General features: G+C 39.4%; 1 protein-coding gene across 1 annotated transcript in view; it reads left to right on the top strand.

Annotated features, from left to right (window-relative positions):
- The window catches only part of KIF6 (kinesin family member 6), a 437,260-nt gene that overhangs the window by 144,711 nt on the left and 272,149 nt on the right, over positions 1-20,400 (top strand). The window lies entirely within an intron of this gene.

Here is a 20,400-nt window from a genome sequence, read left to right as displayed (position 1 = left end):
TTCCTTTTTGCTTCCCTTTTTTTCACAGCTATTTGTAAGGCCTCCCCAGACAGCCATTTTGCTTTTTTGCATTTCTTTTCCTTGGGGATGGTCTTGATTCCTGTCTCCTGTACAATGTCATGAACCTCTGTCCATAGTTCATCAGGCACTCTGTCTATCAGATCTAGTCCCTTAAATCTATTTTTTACTTCCACTCTATAATCATAAGGGATTTGATTTAGGCAGCTAGAAGCCTTAGCAAAAGATGTGTTGACAATTCTAACTTCTTCTCTAACCTACTGAATATATGTTATTAAGTATAGAAAGAAGGGAACATGAATTTTGAGCCCTTAGTATATCCCAGGCATTTTTCTCCCTCTTTTTTTATATTTTATATAGTCATTCTTAACTAGTGATTCTGTCTTATAACATCATTTGCATTCTGCTCTCATCTAACCTGATTAATAGTATTGCATGAACCATGAATTTCAAATCTAAAACGTTTATTAAAATAAATGAAGTGGTACAGTGCAGCCATTATTAGAATATTAAAATGTACTTAACCCATATACATAATTAGGGAAACACAATCTTATTGGCTGTAAAAGCTTAGCTCGTGAGTTTCTTCTGATCTTTAAAATTCTGATTTCTGATTAAACAGCAGAAAAAAGCAGCCTTTACTCTCTGTTACTAAAACCCACCAACAATAGTGACAAAAAATGAAAAATAGAAGGGGGAAAGCCATCATCAGTGAAATAAGGAAATAGCCATAACCCCAAACCATGAGGAAATCTGCCAAATAAAATGAAGTTTGAATTACGGTGAGGGAGGTTGTTGAGAGCCAACACATATATCCTCCAACCTCAGGCAGGATATGGTTTCACCTTAAAGAAAGGGTCACAATTCTTAAATGCAAATCCAATGATCTTCTGGTTAGAGTGATGAGATCTAAGAACACACGCAAGTAAGATAGAGAAATATTATTTAGATATTCATTCTGCACAATAGAAGGTGAGTCCAAAAGAATTAGACAGGCCGTTTTTATGGTTAGTAGTCTAGGGTTATGGCCAAGAAAGATGGCCTTTGGTGAGTGGAATTCAGGGAGTTTGTGGCTTAAGAAATTTTACTACCCCAGATCTTCTAGTGCAAAAATTTGAGGAAAGTATATGGTCTCAAGGGCTTCCCTGGTAGCTCAGATGGTAAAGAATCCACCTGCAATGCAGGAGACCCAGGTTAGGTCCCTGAGCCAAGAAGATCCCCTGGAGAAGGGAATGGCTACCCAAGCCAGTATTCTTCCCTGGAGAATTCCATGAACAGAGGAACCTGGCAGGCTAGAGTCCATGGGTTGCAAAGAGTTGGACATGACTGAGCAACTAAGCGTGCACACACTTAAAGTTAAGTGTGTGCTCTTAAAGTTAAGAATGAAATGTGCAGAGTAAATCTATGTAATAAACAAAGTGAATTTGAACTCTCTAGGGAAAAGATGGACATGCTTAAAGATAAAATTATCAGGAGGAAAATAGCTAGAGATCTTTTTATAAATGTGGAGTGTGATGGGTAAAGCAACATACATTTGAAGACTGCTTACATCGGGAAACAAGGTAGTATACTTCATAATCTTAAATATGTTACCTAAATGCAATCTTTGGTTTTAGAAATACCTAAAAATATAGAAAAATTCAAAGAAAAGATTGCAAGACAAGAAGATAAAGGTAAGCTTGAAGAACCTAGAAATGAAAGAGAAGAAAACCATTATAGAGATGAAAGTCCATTAAAAAGCAAAAAATAAAGAAGAAAAGGAGGAGAAGGAAAACAAGGAAGAAGACGAAGAGATGGAAGAGGAGAAGAGGAGGAAATGTGGCTGAAAATAATCAGAGAAACAAAGGAGAAACCAACTGTGAGTAATTAGAAATCCTGAAGAAAAGAATGAGGGCAACAGGAAAAAAACATGAATAAAGAATGAGAGGGAGAGAGAGAAGTTTCCTGAAATCTGGAATTACTTGAATCTGCAGATGAAAAGGACATGCTGTGTTTCAAATTGAAAGAGCTCTACTCCAAGATAAAATCTACTGAGGCTACTAATTTCCAAAGCTAAATTAAGAACTTTATGAACATCCAGTCAGAAAAATGCAAGCCAACTATGAGTGAAGATTAAAAAAAAAAAAGTGTGTACTTGGACTTTTCTACAGCAATATTCAATGCCAGAAGACAGTGGAACAAGTTCTAAAGCAAGGATATTGCGTCCCAATAATTTTATACCCAGCCAAATTTTCAAATTATCTTTAAAAAGCAAAGACATCAGACAAGTAATTTTAAGCATGTGTGAATTCTGGAAGAAAATGAACCCAGTGATCCTTTTTAAAAATTGCTTGACAGTCAAGTCTAACCAGTTAAGAGATGAACCAAATTAAAGGATGTGGGAACCCAGAAGCATTACAGAAGGTATGGTGGAAAACATTGTATTTATTTAGCTGTAGATGTAAAACTAAGCAACTGTGTAAACTGAATATTATAAACCTTGAAAATATAAATTAATAATAGATGAAACACAAATTTGGAGTTAGAAAATAGAAGAGGGAGTGGTGTTAGAAGTGAGCTGATTTCCTTATATTGCAAAGCGAGAAAGGAGCTGTTGTTGTTTAGTGACTGAGTGGTGTCTGACACTTTTATAACCCCCATGGACTGCAGCCTGCCAGGCGCCTCTGTCCATAGGACTTCCCAGGCAAGAATTATGGAGTGGGTTACTATTTCCTTCTCCAGGGATCTTCCCACTGCAACTCAGGGCTCGAACCCACATTTTCTGTATTGGCAGGAGGATTCTTTACTGCTGAGCCACGAGGGAAGTCCAAGAAAGGAATAGATGCTGTCTAAATATCAACCATATGGTTAAAAACTATAATGAGTCAAGTCCTTTAATTCCATGAGCTTTCCTTAATTCTAAAGAGATACTTTTAGAAAAAAAGATATGTGTCTCTTACCATGAAAAAATTTTGTTGGAACGTCATCAGTTCCTTCAGTTTTATTTCTTTTTTCTTCTATTAAATTCAAATAAAATTTAATTTAATAATTTTCAGATAAGAATAGTATAACAACAGTTAGAACTGGGCATGGAACAACAACTTGTTCAAAATTGGGAAAAGAGTGTATCGTGGCTGTATATTGTCACCCTGCTTATTTAACTTATATGCAGAGTACATCATGAGAAACTCTGGACTGGAGGAGTGAATACTAGATGAATCACAAGCTGGAATCAAGATTACTGAAAGAATTATCAACAACCTCAGAGATGCAGACGATACCACTCTAATGGCAGAAACCAAAGAGGAACTAAAACAGCCTCTTGATAAGGGCGAAAGAGGAGAGTGAAAAGACTGACTTAAAACTCAGCATTCAAAAAACGAAGATCATGGCATCTGGTCCCATCACTTTATGGCCAGTAGAAGGGGGAAAAGTGGATGCAGTGACAGATTTTCTTTTCTTGGGATCTAAAATCACTGCAGATGGTGACTGTACCCATGAAATTAAAAGACACTTGCTCCTTGGAAGTAAAGCTGTAACAAACCGAGACAGCATATTAAAAAGCAGAGACATCACTTTGCTGACAAAGGTCCATATAGTCAAAGCTGTGGTTTTTCCAGTAGTCATATACAGATGTGAGATTTCAGTTCAGTCGCTCAGTCGAGTCCAACTCTTTGTGACCCCATGAACTGCAGCACGCCAGGCCTCCCTGTCCATCACCAACTCCCAGAGTTCACCCAGACTCATGTCCATTGAGTCAGTGATGCCATCCAACCATCTCATCCTCTGTCATCCCCTTCTCCTCCTGCCCCCAATCCCTCCCAGCATCAGAGTCTTTTCCAATGAGTCAACTCTTTGCATGAGGTGGCCAAAGTACTGGAGTTTCAACCTTAGGATCATTCTTTCCAAAGAAATCCCAGGGTTGATCTCCTTTAGAATGGACTGGTTGGATCTCTTTGCAGTCCAAGGGACTCTCAAGAGTCTTTTCCAACACCACAGTTCAAAAGCATCAATTCCTCAGTGCTCAGCTTTCTTCACAGTCCAACTCTCACATCCATACATGACCACAGGAAAAACCATAGCCTTGACTAGACGGACCTTAGTCGGCAAAATAATGTCTCTGCTTTTGAATATGCCATCTAGGTTGGTCATAACTTTCCTTCCAAGGAGTAAGCGTCTTTTAATTTCATGGCTGCAGTCACCATCTGCAGTGATTTTGGAGCCAAAAAAAATACAGTCTGACACTGTTTCCACTGTTTCCCCATCTATTTCCCATGAAGTGATGGGACTGGATGCCATGATCTTCGTTTTCTGAATGTTGAGCTTTAAGCCAACTTTTCCACTCTCCTCTTTCACTTTCATCACAAGGCTTTTTAGTTCTTCTTCACTTTCTGCCCTAAGGGTGATATCATCTGCATATCTGAGGTTATTGATATTTCTCCCAGCAATCTTGATTCCAGCTTGTGCTGCTTCCAGCCCAGCGTTTCTCATGATGTACTCTCCATAGAAGTTAAATAAGCAGGGTGACAATAGACAGCCTTGACGTACTCCTTTTCCTATTTGGAACCAGTCTGTTGTTCCATGTCCAGTTCTAACTGTTGCTTCCTGACCTGCATACACATTTCTCAAGAGGCAAGTCAGGTGGTCTGGTATTCCCATCTCTCTCAGAATTTTCCACAGTTTATTGTGATCCACACAGTCAAAGGCTTTGGCATAGTCAGTAAGGCAGAAGTAGATGTTTTTCTGGAACTCTCTTGCTTTTTCCATGATCCAGCAGATGTTGGCAATTTGATCTCTGGTTCCTCTGCCTTTTCTAAAACCAGCTTGAACATCAGGAATTTCACGGTTCATGTATCGCTGAAGCCTGGCTTGGAGAATTTTGAGCATTACTTTACTAGCATGTGAGATGAGTCCAATTGTGTGGTAGTTTGAGCATTCTTTGGCATTGACTTTCTTTGGGATTGGAATGAAAACTGACCTTTTCAGTCCTGTGGCCACTGGTGAGTTTTCCAAATTTGCTGGCATATTGAGTGCAGCACTTTCACAGCATCATCTTTCAGGATTTGAAACAGCTCAACTGGAATTCCATCACCTCCACTAGCTTTGTTCATAGTGATGCTTTCTAAGGCCCACTTGACTTCACATTCCAGGATGTCTGGCTCTAGATGAGTGATCACACCATCGTGATTATCCAGGTTGTGAAGATCTTTTTTGTACAGTTCTTGTGTGTATTCTTGCCACCTCTTCTTAATATCTTCTGCTTCTGTTAGGGCCATACCATTTCTGTCCTTTATTGAGCCCATCTTTGCATGAAATGTTCCCTTGGTATCTCTAATTTTCTTGAAGGGATCTCTGGTCTTTTCCATTCTGTTCTTTTCCTCTATTTCTTTGCATTGATCGCTGAAGAAGGCTTTCTTATCTCTCCTTGCTATTCTTTGGAACTCTGCATTCAGATGCTTATATCTTTCCTTTTCTCCTTTGCTTTTTGCCTCTCTTCTTTTCACAGCTATTTGTAAGGCCTCCCCAGACAGCCACTTTGCTTTTTTGCATTTCTTTTCCATGGGGATGATCTTGATCCCTGTCTGCTGTACAATGTCATGAACCTCCATCCATAGTTCATCAGGCACTCTATCTATCAAATCTAGTGCCTTAAATCTATTTCTCACTTCCACTGTATAATCATAAGGGATTTGATTTAGGTCCTACCTGAATGGTCTAGCAGTTTTCCCTTTTCTTCAATTTGAGTCTGAATTTGGTAATAAGGAGTTCATGATCTGAGCCATAGTCAGCTCCTGGTCTTGTTTTTGCTGACTATATAGAGCTGCTCCATCTTTGGCTGCAAAGAATATAATCAGTCTGATTTCAGTGTTGACCATCTAGTGATGTCCATGTGCAGAGTCTTCTCTTGTGTTGTTGGAAGAGGGTGTTTGCTATGACCAGTGCATTTTCTTGGCAAAACTCTATTGGACTATAAAAAGAAGACTGAGTGCCAAAGAACTGATGCTTTTGAATTGTGGTGTTGGAGAAGACTCTTGAGAATCCTTGGATGGCAAAGAGATCAAATCAGTTAATTCTCAAGGAAATCAACCATGAATATTCATTGGAAGGACTGATGCTAAAGCTGAGCTCCAGTTCTTTGGCTACCAACCTAAAGAGCCAAGTCATTGGAAAAGATCCTGACACTGGGGAAGATTGAGGACAGAAGGAACGGAGGGCAACAGAGGATGAGATGATTGGATGGCATCGTGGACTCAATGAACATGAATCTGATCAAACTCTGGGAAATAGTGAAGGACAGGGAAACCTGGTGTGCTGCAGTCCATGGGGTCGCAAAGGGTTAGACATGACTTGGCAACTGAACAACCATAACGACACGTGTAGTATGCTTTTGTTTCGGTAAAGCACTCTTATACGTTCTTACATTTGTATACATGTATTAAAAATAAATAAGTTTTTTCAGACATTAACATTTTTTGAGGGAGATTTTCATCTTTGTTCTTTTTTTGTGTTGTTTAGATTTTCAAAATAGTGAGTGTGGTGGGGATTACCAGTGTTTACCAAAACTTCTGGGTTATTCCTTCTGGCACATGCTTCTTTGAAGTTAATAGAGCTGAAGTGCTCTAACCAATGAAATCTGAATGGCAGTGGCATGTTAGTTTTAGTCTGAAGCCTGTAAGAATTAGTATGAAGTTCTCCCTAATCTCCTCCTCTGTGGCAAACCCTGAAAGCTTTATGTCGGAGTGGTGACCTTAGAAGATGGCAGCACCCCGACCAGTCTTGAAGGGTCAAGTACATGGAGCAGAGCCACCATTTCACAATATTGGAGAAATAATATGAGCAAAAAAGAAATCTTGTGATTTAAAAATTGTGATTTTTAACCCTCAGAGATTGTGGTGCTATTTATTAAATTGCTACCATAACATAACTCAGTCTGTCTTAATGAATGCATGTCATTTGTACAAAATAATGACTCATTATTCTTCATAAAATTCAAATGTAGCATGGCTTTTTTAGTAAGAAAACATATGTGTGTGTAAATATATAATCTATTTTCCAAATGGGTTTGAAGCAAGTTACAATTTCAAAATACATATAAACCAGGTCAAAAAAATGTCGAAGAGGAAAAATATTTAAGGTGAACTTAGTTTAAAAGAAGATAGATGGATATGATAGACGACTGGAATAAGTTAATTATTGCCGTTAAGGACAAAGTTTAGCTATGATTCTTCAGGCAGAGAAATAAAAACTTGGGAAACATTTTGACATTTTTGGTTATATGGTTTTCATTATTCAGATCACAAACTTTCAGGCATTGAATTCCAGGTTAATTGTATCTATACTTGTTTAAAGTGCTTTCCTGGTAGCTCACACTGGTAAGGGATCCACCTGCCAATGCAGGAGACATGGGTTCAATCCTTGGGTCGGGAAGATCCCCGAGAGAAGAAAATGGCAACCCACTCTAGTATTCTTGCCTGGAGAATCTCATAGACCAAGGAGGCTGGCAGACTGCAGTCCATGGCGTCTCAAAGAGTCAGACACAACTCAGTGACTAAACAACAACAACGTACTTGTTTAAAGGATCTTGTGTGACAAAATGGGCAGTGTCTTGCCTGTAACTTTGAAAGAAACACAAAAGCTTTATACTTCTATCAGTCTTATATAACGTCTCGGAGCTTTGTATTAAGTTGTTGTGTATTTAACTGAGTGTATCAGTCAGGATCAAACAAGGAAAATAAACCACTCTTTTTAAAATAGAGGAAATCAATGCACATACTTTTGTTTCATGGATGGTGGAAGAATCTGAGATGCCAACCAGGGGATGGAGATGCAACTCAGCGTTGACTAGCAGCAGGAAGCTACTATAAACTACAGACAGGTCTCAGCTGGTGGGAGGCATTGGCAGGGCAGAGGAAGGCATGAAATGGGGAGAAGCCAGAGTATTTCTCCCCCTCCCTTTCTTCCCCACTGGATGCCAGCTCAAATGAGTCTGGGGAAATGCTGTCTTTAGTACTCGGTGTCCCTGCAATGTAGAGTACAGGAGAGGAAAGGGAAGGAGTGGAGCAGAGGGCAAAGAGGCAGAGACTAACCCATGAGTAAAGCTGTTTCTGTAAGAAATTGGGATAATAGTTCAGATGGATTGCTTTGGCTTATTTTACAACCAGGAATACACATGAGGGAAGCTGGCAGGAAATCAGTTTTGGGTATAAGAAGTCAATGTTTCTTATTAAGGAGACATAGAAGAAGCTATACTTCTAGCGCTTCTTGTTGATGGATACTTTCATTTTTTGGCAGACTGACTTTTACATCTATTCCTTGTGTTAATTTCAAGTTAGGAGGGAGGAGGACAGGGGTCTTATCAGCTGCCCTAAACCTTCAACAAGGAAATTGATCATGTTTGGGACTTGCCAGTAGCCATAGAGAGAACTGTGAAATCTTCAAAATGTGGAGAAGATATTATTAGACTATAAAGTGGACTAAAATAATGTATGTAATAACTATACCCCTGTGCTTTGAGAGTTCTTCCTTCAGCATCTGTACTGTGAATGAAATTTTCCTCAGATTTGTGTTGGGTCCAGGTCTTGATGCCTGAACCCAAACATTGCATTGAGAGCTATCACAACCAATTTGACAGGATAAACTTCTTTCATAAGAATAAGATTATTCAAATGTATATCTGAGCTCTGCTTGGTGTGTTATTGTCAAGGTTATGTTCAATTTACTTATCATCTTGAGGTATATAGTATGTATTAAAAAAAAAAAAGTTTTCCCTACAGCCAGTTTAAATGAACTGCCATAAATTCTTGACAAGATCATTAGATTTTTAATCCTTATAATATTATTTTTTTCCAATTATGTGTATGGTAAGACTTGGAAATTGTTAAATGAGACTGAATTTTAATAGGAAGAGAAGAGACAAAAAAGTTAAACTTAATATAAAAGATGAAAAATGAATATGCTAGACAACAAGAATGCCATCGAGGACCAAATTTAACTATGACTCTTCTTGCAGTCAAGTAAAAAAAAAAAAAGGTGGGGAACACTTTGGGTGATATATTTTCCATTGTTCAGAGAACAAACCTTTGTTCTGGTATTGATATGATGATTCCTAGTTCAATGATGTTAAACAGAGATGATAATTGAACATAGCTCTGATTTAAGATATAGATAACTTCTTTCTCAATTTCCCATATGTGCTGATTTTAGCATGTTTATATTTTTTTATAAATGTGTTTGACTTTGATTTGCCTAATTTTGAAGAAATGACCCATAGGGAAGCAATCTTCTCAATCTTGACACCCAACGGAAGAGCCATCGCTAACTCTGCCACTCAATTTTCCTAAAATTTTGAAGTCAGCTAACAGATCTTTGAAAGCTTCCCCAGTGGCTCAGCAGTAAAGAAACTGCCTGCAATGCAAGAGACACAGGTTCTACCCCTGGGTCAGGAAGATTCCCTTGGAAAAAGAAATGACAACCCACTCCAGGTTTCTTGCCTGGAAAATCCCGTGGACAGAGAAGCCTGATGGGCTGCAGCCCTGTGTGTGTGCTTAGTTGCTCAGTCATGTCTGACTCTGCGACCCCATGGACTGTAACCCACCAGGCACGTCTGTCCATGGGGATTCTCCAGGCAAGAATACTGGAGTGGGTTGCCATGCCCAACCCAGGGATGGAAACCAGGTCTCCTCCATTGCAGGCAGATTCTTTGCCATCTGAGCCACCAGGGAGGTCGCAAAAGAGTTGGACATGACTTAGTGGCTAAATAACAACAACAAGCAGATCTCTGAAGGCATGAAAATCAAAAATCCATCAAATTGATTCCAGACTTGTTAGAGAGGATAAATAATAAAACAAACAGGCTATTCTAATCGGAAAGGTGAATCACAATTGCTAACACATTCTTAACTGTTTCCGATTGTTCCAAAGCTTGCTTTTAAACTTTAAACAAAATTAGTATGCCTGGTCTGTTTTCCCTTTTACAGAGCTACTTTGATAATGCGCTGGACCTAGAAATCTTTCTACTAGGGGCAATGAGTTTGATTACTTTTCTAAAAGCCAGGTATCTTATAAAAAGAAAAACCAGAAAGGAAAATGAGCATTTTAGGGTCATTAATTCCAATAGAGGGTTATCTAATTGGGGATATTTTGCTGCTAAGCAGTATGTATATTCTGAAACAGCTTAGATTTTGTACCTTAGTATCATTGCTACCTCTGTCTTTTGATCTGCCTTGTAAAACTGCAAAACTCCTAAAGAATACTCAGGATTTATCATGAGTATTCAGATACGTATTTATTGAGTATTTATAAATACTCACAGTATTTATTCTGGCTCAAGATTTATTGTGAATGAATCTGCCTCTGACAACTCTGGGAAAATGTAACTGCTCTGTTTGCAGGGGAGCAGGTCAAATATAATTTTCCCATTACTCTATTATAAATATGTTCTGCTGAATTGCAATTATTAATTTATGTGGCATGCTGTATTTTTCTTGATATTCCTGGTGCCGTAGATATAGTGAAAAGTCAATACATATTAGTTGGTTAAAAACAAAAATAATGACGCTGTCTTAGAAAGAAAGAAAAGATCGAGACGGGTGTTTTTAGGGTCTCATGCTAAACCACTAGGTTTGGTCAAGCCTCACTTTTCCAGGCTGAGTTAGAGTTCACTGGGTGCGTGGTGGGCCTCGTGCCCGCCATGGTTGGCCTCATGGGCCAAGATGTGCCGTGGGAGGAATTAGATAAGAAGTCATTTAAACAATCAGAGGAGGGCTAGATAATCCTTGGTTAAGAGTGAGCTTTAATCTGAAAGGCTCAGATATTAGTCTGGGAAACACCTGGCAATTAGTATTCTCAGTCTTCAATTCGGATAGAGCAGATGAGCAGAGGAACAGCTCAAATAGAATATCTGCTTAGAAAGTGTTACCAAGCAAGGAGAACTGGAGTGAAAGCTGAATTCTGGATTTGCTGGCTGCTGCTGTTGTTTTTAGTTGGTTTGCTTTAAAAGTCACAAACACATATATTACAAACTCCTCTTCAGCTTAAGAGAGATTTCCTTCCCCTGACTTACCCTAAAATAAGGGAAATTCTTGTTGAGCTATTTCACTCTAAAATAGAAAAGTGAGTGAAAACAAAAGAAAAATTTTGGTGCATAAGAATGGAATATAAGCTATAAGATCTGACAAGAAAAAAGCAAGTATTCAAAGGATCCTAGGAAATCTTATATATAGCATAAATAAATTATTCAAATCATTGAAGACTGTATTAACTATAATCATTTTTGAAGTGATTGAAAACATATGAGATTAACTGAAAGTAGAAAAAAGGTACGAAAAACGTACTAGTGTATTGTGCATGTGTCCTGAGTCACTTCAGTCATGTCTGACTCTTTGTGACCCTATGGACCATAGCCCCCCAGACTTCTCTGTCCAGGCAAGAATACTGGAGTGAGTTGCTGTTTCCTCTTCACGACTCAGGGATCAAACCCATGGCTCTTAAGTCTCCTGTTTTGGCAGTCAGGTTCTTTACCACTAGTCCCATGTGGGAAGCACCTTAATAGTATATTATGTAAACACAAAAATCATATCTCACATATCATTTTTTGCCCCTAAAATCAAAATTTTAAATCTTTTTTCAAATGCATGATATTTCTTTATTCACTTTTAATATGTATTTATTTACTTGTTTGGTTGAAACATGCAGATGTTGCAAATGTAGGATCTAGTTCCCTGACCAGAGACCAAACCCAGGCCCCTGGCATCGGGAGCGCAGAGTCTTAGCCACTGGACCACTAGGGAAGTGCCCAAATTTTCAATCTTGAAAATGGCCAGGCCCACACAAATCATGATGAAATAACGAACAAACGTGAAAAGTTTTTCGCTCTACCAATAAGAATATGTGTAACAAAATCATAGAGCGTCGGGATCACAAGTTGTACATCTGCAGATTCCCGCAGGGAAGATGAATAGACAGGCTTTTGAAAAAGCTTATCACTGTTTCCCAGTTCTTGTTGCTCTACCATTTCTTTTCAAATTTCTCTTTCAGCCTAGGAATATCACCTGCTCTGTAGGAAATGATTCCTGTTCAGGGAAAGAGCTTCTTAGGATGGTAGTCCAGCCAGTGCCAGTAAATGGCTTGAAGGGCTGGAGGAAAAGAAGCTTTAGCCTTCAATACAGAGGTGTGGTATTTCCTTGATTTAAAGCTCTGTTTTGTAAAGCTGCAAAAGCAGATTCAAATACCACTCTGCAAGTACTTTGCTACTCCAGGTCCCTTTTAGATACACAGTTTGAAGCCACCATTGTCTGACAAGGTCATTTCTGAGTCATCTTTTACATTTCAAAGGGCTTCCTGAGTAGCTCAGCTGGTAAAGAATCTGCCTGCAATGCAGGAGACCCCAGTTTGATTCCTGGGTTGGGAAGATCCTCTGGAGAAGGAGTAGGCTACCCACTCCAGTATTCTGGCCCAGAGAATTCCATGGAAGATTCGCTGGAGAAGTGATAGGCTACCCACTCCAGTATTCTTGGGCTTCCCTTGTGGCTCAGCTAGTAAAGAATCTGCCTGCAATGCGGGAGACCTGGGTTTGATCCCTGGGTTGGGAAGATCCCCTGGAGAAGGGAAGGGCTACCCACTCCAGTATTCTGGCCTGGAGAATTCCATGGATTGTATAGTTCATGGGGTCGCAAAGAATCAGACACAACTGAGCAACTTTCATTTTGGGCTTCCCTTGTGGCTCAGCTGGTAAAGAATCCACCTGCAAATTGGGAGACCTGGGTTCGACCCCTGGCTGGGGAAAATCCCCTGGAGAAGGGAAAGGCTACCCACTCCCAATATTCTGGCCTAGAGAATTCTATATAGTCCATGGGGTTGCAAAGAGTCAGACATGACTGAGAGACTTTCACTTTCACTTTTCACTATAATCCAAACCATTCTCTACACTGCATGAAATGGGTTAACCATCAAACATTCGGTTGTAGCCTGGTGGATTCCACCATCATTCCTTACTACCCTATAGCAAACTGTCCATTACCATGTCATAATTCTTAAAGTGATAGGCATTTAAAAATCCATTTAGAACAATGGGTTTTTCCAGAGTTTGGATTTTAGTTATCTTCTACTATATGCACAAATGTTTAAATGGCCTTTCTAAACACAGTAGTTAATGCTAGTTAGGAATTTGCTGTTGTTCAGTCGTTAAGACGTGTCCAACTCTGGAGCCCCATGAACTGCATCACTCAGGCTTCCCTGTCCTTCACTATCTCCCTGAGTTTTCTCATACCCATGTCCACTGTGTTGATGATACCATCCAACCATCTCATCCACTGTTGCCCCCTTCTCCTCTTGCCCTCAATCTTTCCCAGCATCAGGGTCTCTTCCAGTGAGTTGGCTCTTCACATCAGGTGGCCAAATTATTGGAGCTTCAGCTTCAGCATCAGTCCTTCCAATGAATATTCAGGACTGATTTCCTTTAGGATTGACTGGTTTGATCTCCTTGCTGTCCAAGGGACTCTCAAGAGTCTTCTCTAGCACCACAGTTCAAAAGCATCAGTTCTTTGCCACTCAGTTAGGAATAGTGCAAGGAATTCATGAAAATAAATGAATTTTGAATAGGCTTATTTGGAGAGTAGGAGAAGAGCATACTTTTCCAGTAAGACATGCTGGCCAATACTTGACCATCAAGAGGACAATCTGGGGAGGAGAAAGGGTAGTTGAAGATGTTCAGGCTAGGGGTTAATCAGAGCTCTGGAATCAGGCACAGAGAGTAATTGGAGTCCAAGATAGATTTAGAGATTTAAGTCAGTCTTGCTGTACAAAGAATTCTAATTTTTAGACTCAAATTGTATTTCACTTTGCATATAGAGTTCTAAAATTATCAAGCATGCCATAGAGATTCTGGAAAACTAGAAATTAACAAGAGCCAACAATTTAACAGACGATTTTGAATACTATTGTGTATTGCTATGCGAGGGTTATAATGATGCATCAGACCTAGTTCTTGCCTTCAAGGAGCTCAGAGTCTAGGTGGGAGGAGGTGGGAAGTGAGAGCCTCTGCAGAACCTTTCAGATAGGCCTTTCCTGAGAAGTAGGCTTCTGCTAAGCTGGAGGAAACCAGCTTTCATCAGCCACAGACTACCAATATGATGAATCTGTAAGGGACCGATGAGCCTGAGTTTTAGACTTTTACTCTATAAAAGAAAGTTATTTATTCTCAACCCTCTGGAAAGGGAAACATTTGGCAAATGACAGATTAAAACATTTTTGATACTAAAGCCTCAAAAAGAATCTAAAAAAAAAAAGGATTATTAAATGATGGTCAATAACCAGTTAGAAAAAAGTCAGCACTGATTCACCTTAATTTCATTCACTTTTCTGATAGGGTTATAAAAATTCACAGGTCAAGTAAATTCAGTTTATTGAATAAAGTCTCTCAAAATATCCTTGGGGATATAAAGAGAAATTGAAGATATCTGAAAGTACTTGGATTGAAGCCAGTTAGAAAATACCCATGAGTGGAGTAGAAAGCAAAGCTGTCTTCATGGAATGCTATTGTTCTGCCCTACTCCATTCTTTCAAAATTGTTTGGGTGAAGAGATATAAGATAGTTTCATTTGTAGATAGCACAAAATTGCAAAACAGTAAAAATCCAGAATTACCTCAACAGATAGTCATGCTGGGATAAAAACTAATCAAATGCAGTCATCAAACAAACAAGTATGTGTGTTTCCCAAAGAAATTCCGTAGCACAGGTAAAAGGCTGGGGCAAATATGGTTTATCACTTTGTGTGCTATTTATTGGCAAGACTAGCTTTAGATTGTTCAGATTCCAGTGTTCTCTGCTGTGGTTAGACTATGTTTGAAAGAATATACTCAATTCAGAGTGTCAGAGAACCATATTTTAAAAAGAGTTTTGATAAACAGTCATGTAAGGCACAGTGGAAGAAAAAGGAGCTACTAGTCTTAGAGAGTGTGTCAGTTTAATTGAGTGATTTAGGTGGGATTGTTATAATCAGATATGTGCTTTTAAAGCATTACTCTGACTGCAGGGTGGGGAACAGCTGGAGGAGACAAGAATAAATTTGGGGGTGGGGCAGTAGTAAGGAATGAATGTAGTTATCCAGGTGAGAGGTAATAGTTATTTGGAGAAGGAAAGAAGAGGGTGGAGGTAAATGCTACAGGATGGATTAGATACAGCATGAGGGAAAGTGATGAGGTTGTTTGGGGTAACATTAAGTTCAAGATGCTGGTAAGGCATTTTAATGACAATTATCAGTCCAGCTCTTGGACATTCTAATCTGGGGTACAGAGAAACTGTGGTTGGAAATGAGGACATCAGAGGCATCTGAATAGTAAACATCAATAGTGAGACACCTTTATGACCTTTTACAGTTCATGGACCACTTCAACACTTCAGTCGGTAATTATTATAACTCTCTGCAGCAAAGCGAGTTTTATTATGGCATTTTGAAGGCATGAAAACCAAAATTACTTTATGTAAATTTGCTTAAGATTTCAACACTAGTAAGCGATGGAACCTGGGCTTAAAGAAACCAGATCATCCAATTCCAAGTTCTAAGATTTGGGTGTGTGACAGTACCAACCCAATGAACGACAGTACCAGTGCAGTCAGAGTCCTTTGGATGGCAATGAGATCAAACCAGTCAATACTAAAGGAAATCAACCCTGAATGTTCACTGGAAAGACTGATGCTGAAACTGAAGCTCCAATACTTTGGCCAGCTTATGTGAAGAGCCAAATCGTTGTTGAAAAAGACCTGATGCTGGTAAGATTGAAGGCAGGAGGAGAAGGGGACAATAGAGGACGAAATGGCTGGATGGTATCACCAGCTCAATGGACATGAGTCTGAGCAAGCTCTGGGTGATGTTGAAGGACAGGGAAGCCTGGCGTGCTGCAGTCCATGGGGTTGCGAAGAGTCAAACATGACTGAGCAACTGAACAATAACCAATCCAATAAGAATCAGAGCTATGGAAGAGTTCCCCCAAGAGGAAGAAATGTGGTGACCACAGATAGCTTTAGACATGGCTGTTTTTATGGACTGGAGAGAAAAGAGCCCAATAAAAGACGAGGAGACTGAGCAAGCAGTTAGAGGGTGAGAGAGAGAGAGCACCAGGATGGTCTTTGGCTCTAGAAACCTGGGAACAGAAGGAGGGTGAAGAGCTTCCACAAAGCAGAAATGGTTAGCATTCTTAGGTTTCACCTAAATGATCAGGATGCTCAGTGCTGAAAGCAGATCACTTCCTATCCTGCACATTTAGCTTTTTTCCCTTGTCCACTCTCATTTCACACATTTTGTCAGTAGCTCCTGAACTGTATTATAAACGCCTTGAGGGCAAGGCCCAGGCCTTCTTTTCCTTCTTATCTCTGTACTGCCTAACATGGGGCTGTATACACCGACTGATATAAAATGTGAAAGCTCTCTGCATGCAGATGATTAATCATCACTAGACTTTTTCCAAAGGCACTGTCTCTAGTGCCAAAAGCACATTTGTTTAAAATGTGTGCTTAAATTTGAATGAATCTGCCTAAATGGTGCCATCTGTTCTTAGGCAGTTTCAGAAAGGTTTTAGTACAGTTTTACCTTTAAAAGGACAAATGCAAGGGCATGCCTATGAGACATAAAGACGTCCTTAAGTAAACACAGAGCAGGCACTGGCACATTCAATCACACTTAAGCAGCTACACATTAAGAATGTTTTCTGAGGTTTAAGAAAATTTTAGCTAAGAGGACACCAACTACTACTTCATGCAGAAAATATTTATGAGAAGTTACAAAATTGTAGGCATGGACTCCTGCACATATTACTGCATTTTAATTACAGAGTACAGAAATACAGTTTAATTTGCTGTACCCTTTGAAATGGGTTGACTCTTCCACTCTTTGCTAATGGCCCACATTTTACAGTGATTTCAGTGCATCAATTAACGAGCTGAAGACAGCTGTGGGGGATAGTCTCCATGTTAGTCATTTCTGATTGTCATTTGACTTTTGTTACAGTGCTGTAGGATTTATTGTTGTGTGAATATAACAGTGAAATGAAACCCATGTTTAAGTTCTGCAAATAACTTAACAGTCACTTCCAAAACACCTCAACTTAGGTTCTAAATTTGAGTTTGCGGTTTTACATGCACGGTTATTTGCTGATCCACTTTAGCATGCAAAATCACACACTGGCTAGGTTTGGGTATAGTTATTGTGGCAACGAGTAATGGGTCAAATTTTCAGCCTATTTAATTCACTAGCTACATCATCATCACCAAAACTATGCCAGTATCTGGACATCTGTATATTTTGCCATGTGTGTGCCAAGTCGCTTCAGTCACATCCGACTCTTTGTGACCCCATGGACTGTAGCCCACCAGGCTCCTCTGTCCATGGAATTCTCCAGTCAAGAATACTGGAGTGAGTTGCCATGACCTTCTGCAGAGGACCTTCCTGACCCAGGGATCAAACCCGCATCTCCTATGTCTCTGAACTGGCAGGAGTGTTCTTTACCATTAGCACCACCTGGGAAGCCTGTTTGGGTAGATTCTTTACCAGCTGAACTTCCAGGGAAGCCCATGTATTTTGCTAGTTGGTGTAAATCTACAATGGTGTCTATCAAGAATTTACATTTACGGAAAGAATAGCATCCACATATGTTACCCTATCTGAATACATGTGTATCCATATAGAAATTCTTTTGTTAAATCCCATTTTGCAGAGGTGGAGATCTGAATGGTTTTATGCATATGAACATTCCTTTAGAATATTTTTAGATACTTTTTATTTTAGATATTTTTAGATGTCTGATATCTATTTACTTCTGATAATTTTTAAATAAAAGAAATAGGATATTTCAGATAATGGTGAAGTCATCTCTCACAAAGGCAACCATTATCATTAATCTGATATATCCTCTCAGTCCATTTTCTAAACTTTTAATGACCTAGGTTATGGCACCACAAGCTAATGTTTTTAAATAATATTGCCTTCTTAATTCTCTAAGTTTTATCATAGTATTTTTATCATTAACCTTCCATTTCCCCTCAACATTCTGTTTCAGAAATCAGTGTCAAGCTACACAAAAGTTGTTGCATGTTACTGTTCTGTAGTTTGAATTAGTCTAGTTGATCCGTCTTTCCACCGCAAGATGTCCATTTAGGCTGCACATCTTGCAACAACTTCTTGCTGCCCTAAGCAGTACTGCAGTGTCCTTTGACTTCTGTCTCCGTCTCCCTCTGCCTCTTTCCCCTGTAATGTACCTGGCCCAGGTTTCCCTTTTGGAAATACTCCTAGTGAAGTGAAATGAAGTGTTAACTGCTCAGCCATGTCCAACTCTTTGCCACCCACAGACTGTAGCAGACCGGGCTCTTCTGTCCAGGGTATTCTCCAAGCCAGAATACAGGAATGGGTTGCCATTCATTTCCTTCTCCAGGGGATCTTCTTGACCCAGGGATCGAACCTGGGTCTCCAGCATTGCAGGCAGATTCTTTACCATCTGAGCTTGACCAGTAGTCAGTCTATTATTGCTGGCTTGTGGGTCATAGGGAATTCTCTCAAAAAAAAAAAAAGATTTTTAATTTGCAATCTCACCAGCAGTATATAATATTTCAACTTCTTTATATCTTTACAAATACTTGTTTTGTTAGACTTTATTTCTTACATTTTTTCTGGTCTGATAGAGGTGAATGAAATAGTTAATTATTGGATTTTAATTACTTGTCTTGAGTTTTTGTAAGCCTGAGCATTTTTTCAAAGACATGTTGACCGTATTCAGGTTTCCTCTTTATAGGATATGTATTTATAACCTTTGCTCATTGTTTTCTGAGTTGTTTGTCTTTCTCTTATGGTTTTGTGGGGGTTCTGTATTTCAAATGTTAAATCTTTTGTCAGCCACATATACTGCTAATATCACCTCCCAATCTCTTAACTTTATGGTAGATATCATGGCTTCCCAAGTGGCTCAATGGTAAAGAATCCGCCTGCCAATGCAGGAGATATTGGTTCAATCCCTGGGTTGGAAAGATCCCTGGAAAAGGAAATGGCAGCCCCCTCCAGGATTCTTGCCTGGGAAATCCCATGGACAGAGGAGCCTTGTGAGCTGCAGTCCATGGGGTCGCAAAAGGTCAGATACATCTGAGTTACCTAACAGCAGCAGTAGCAGATATCATCACAGAAGTTCTTTAATTTTGGATTATTTGATCAAGTATTTCAAATCCATTCATTTTTGTGTTTTATGTTTTTTCATAGGTTATCTATTACTACCTTGGGTTGATTACAATATGCTGCTATATTTTATTAAGGTTAAAGTTGTGTTATTTCATTCAAAAAAGCAACAACCAGACTTGTGTACATTTCCTGATAAAAAGATGCACCACCACTGGTAGTCTTGCTAAAGGGATAGGACGTAAGTCTGGTCAAGCCCTCGATCCAGCCGCTGATACCCAAGAAATAGAGCTGACAGGACAAGTTGAACTCTCCCATGAGAACGTACGCAGTCAGCAAAGTACAGACCGAGAAACTTTGGTCAAATGGCTCAAGTTCTTCAGCAGATACATTGTAAAGAAAACAAAGGGGTGGAAAGGGAACCTGTGGATGGAATGAGAATCAGACACTTCTCAAGCTAAAAACCTAGGGACAAAACTAAAACTATAGTATCTAAGGATGTGTGCTTAAGTGATAAAACCCAATGACATCTAAGAAAGGGATTACTACAGAGTCAGGAAGAAAATGTTTATTTTGGGGAGAATATTAGGATGGGTCTTCTGAGGTGCCTGGCAGAATTGTTGTTTGACCTAGGAGGTAGTTAACAGGATGTTTGCCTTGTATAAATCATTTCGCTAAACTAAAAGAAAAAAAAAAGAAGTTGTGTTATTTTGCACGTAAATCTTTATACATTCTGGCATTTATTTATATGTATAGTGTCGCTGAGAGTCAGGCACAACTGAGCAACTTCACTTTCACTTTTCACTTTCATGCATTGGAGAAGGAAATGGCAACCCACTCCAGTATTCTTGCCTGGAGAATCCCAGGGACAGGGGAGCCTGGTGGGCCGCAGTCTATGGGGTCGCACAGAGTCGGACACGACTGAAGTGACTTAGCTGCAGCATAGTGTGAGAAAGCAATCTAAATTTGCATTTTCAAGACGGATAGTCCGTTATTCCAACACCATTTGTTAATAAGTCCATCCTTCCTCCTCTGTGCTATAATGTCACCCAGGAACTTAGGCAGAGTTCTTAAGTGAGCATAGCATGTTTCCCTGACCTGGTTATCTGCTCCTGCAGCAGCACCACTCTGTTTTAATTACTCTAGTGTTACGATTATCCCTGGATATATAGCAAGACAAGACCCTTTTCCTTATTATTCTTTCACAGAATTGGTTTTGATTATTTTCAATATTTGCTCTCCCATCTCA

Source organism: Capricornis sumatraensis, chromosome 22 (assembly GCF_032405125.1).
Source record: "Capricornis sumatraensis isolate serow.1 chromosome 22, serow.2, whole genome shotgun sequence".
NCBI classification, from domain to species: domain Eukaryota; kingdom Metazoa; phylum Chordata; class Mammalia; order Artiodactyla; family Bovidae; genus Capricornis; species Capricornis sumatraensis.
Note: the sequence above shows the minus strand (reverse complement) of the source record. Positions and strands in the feature narration are given on the sequence as shown.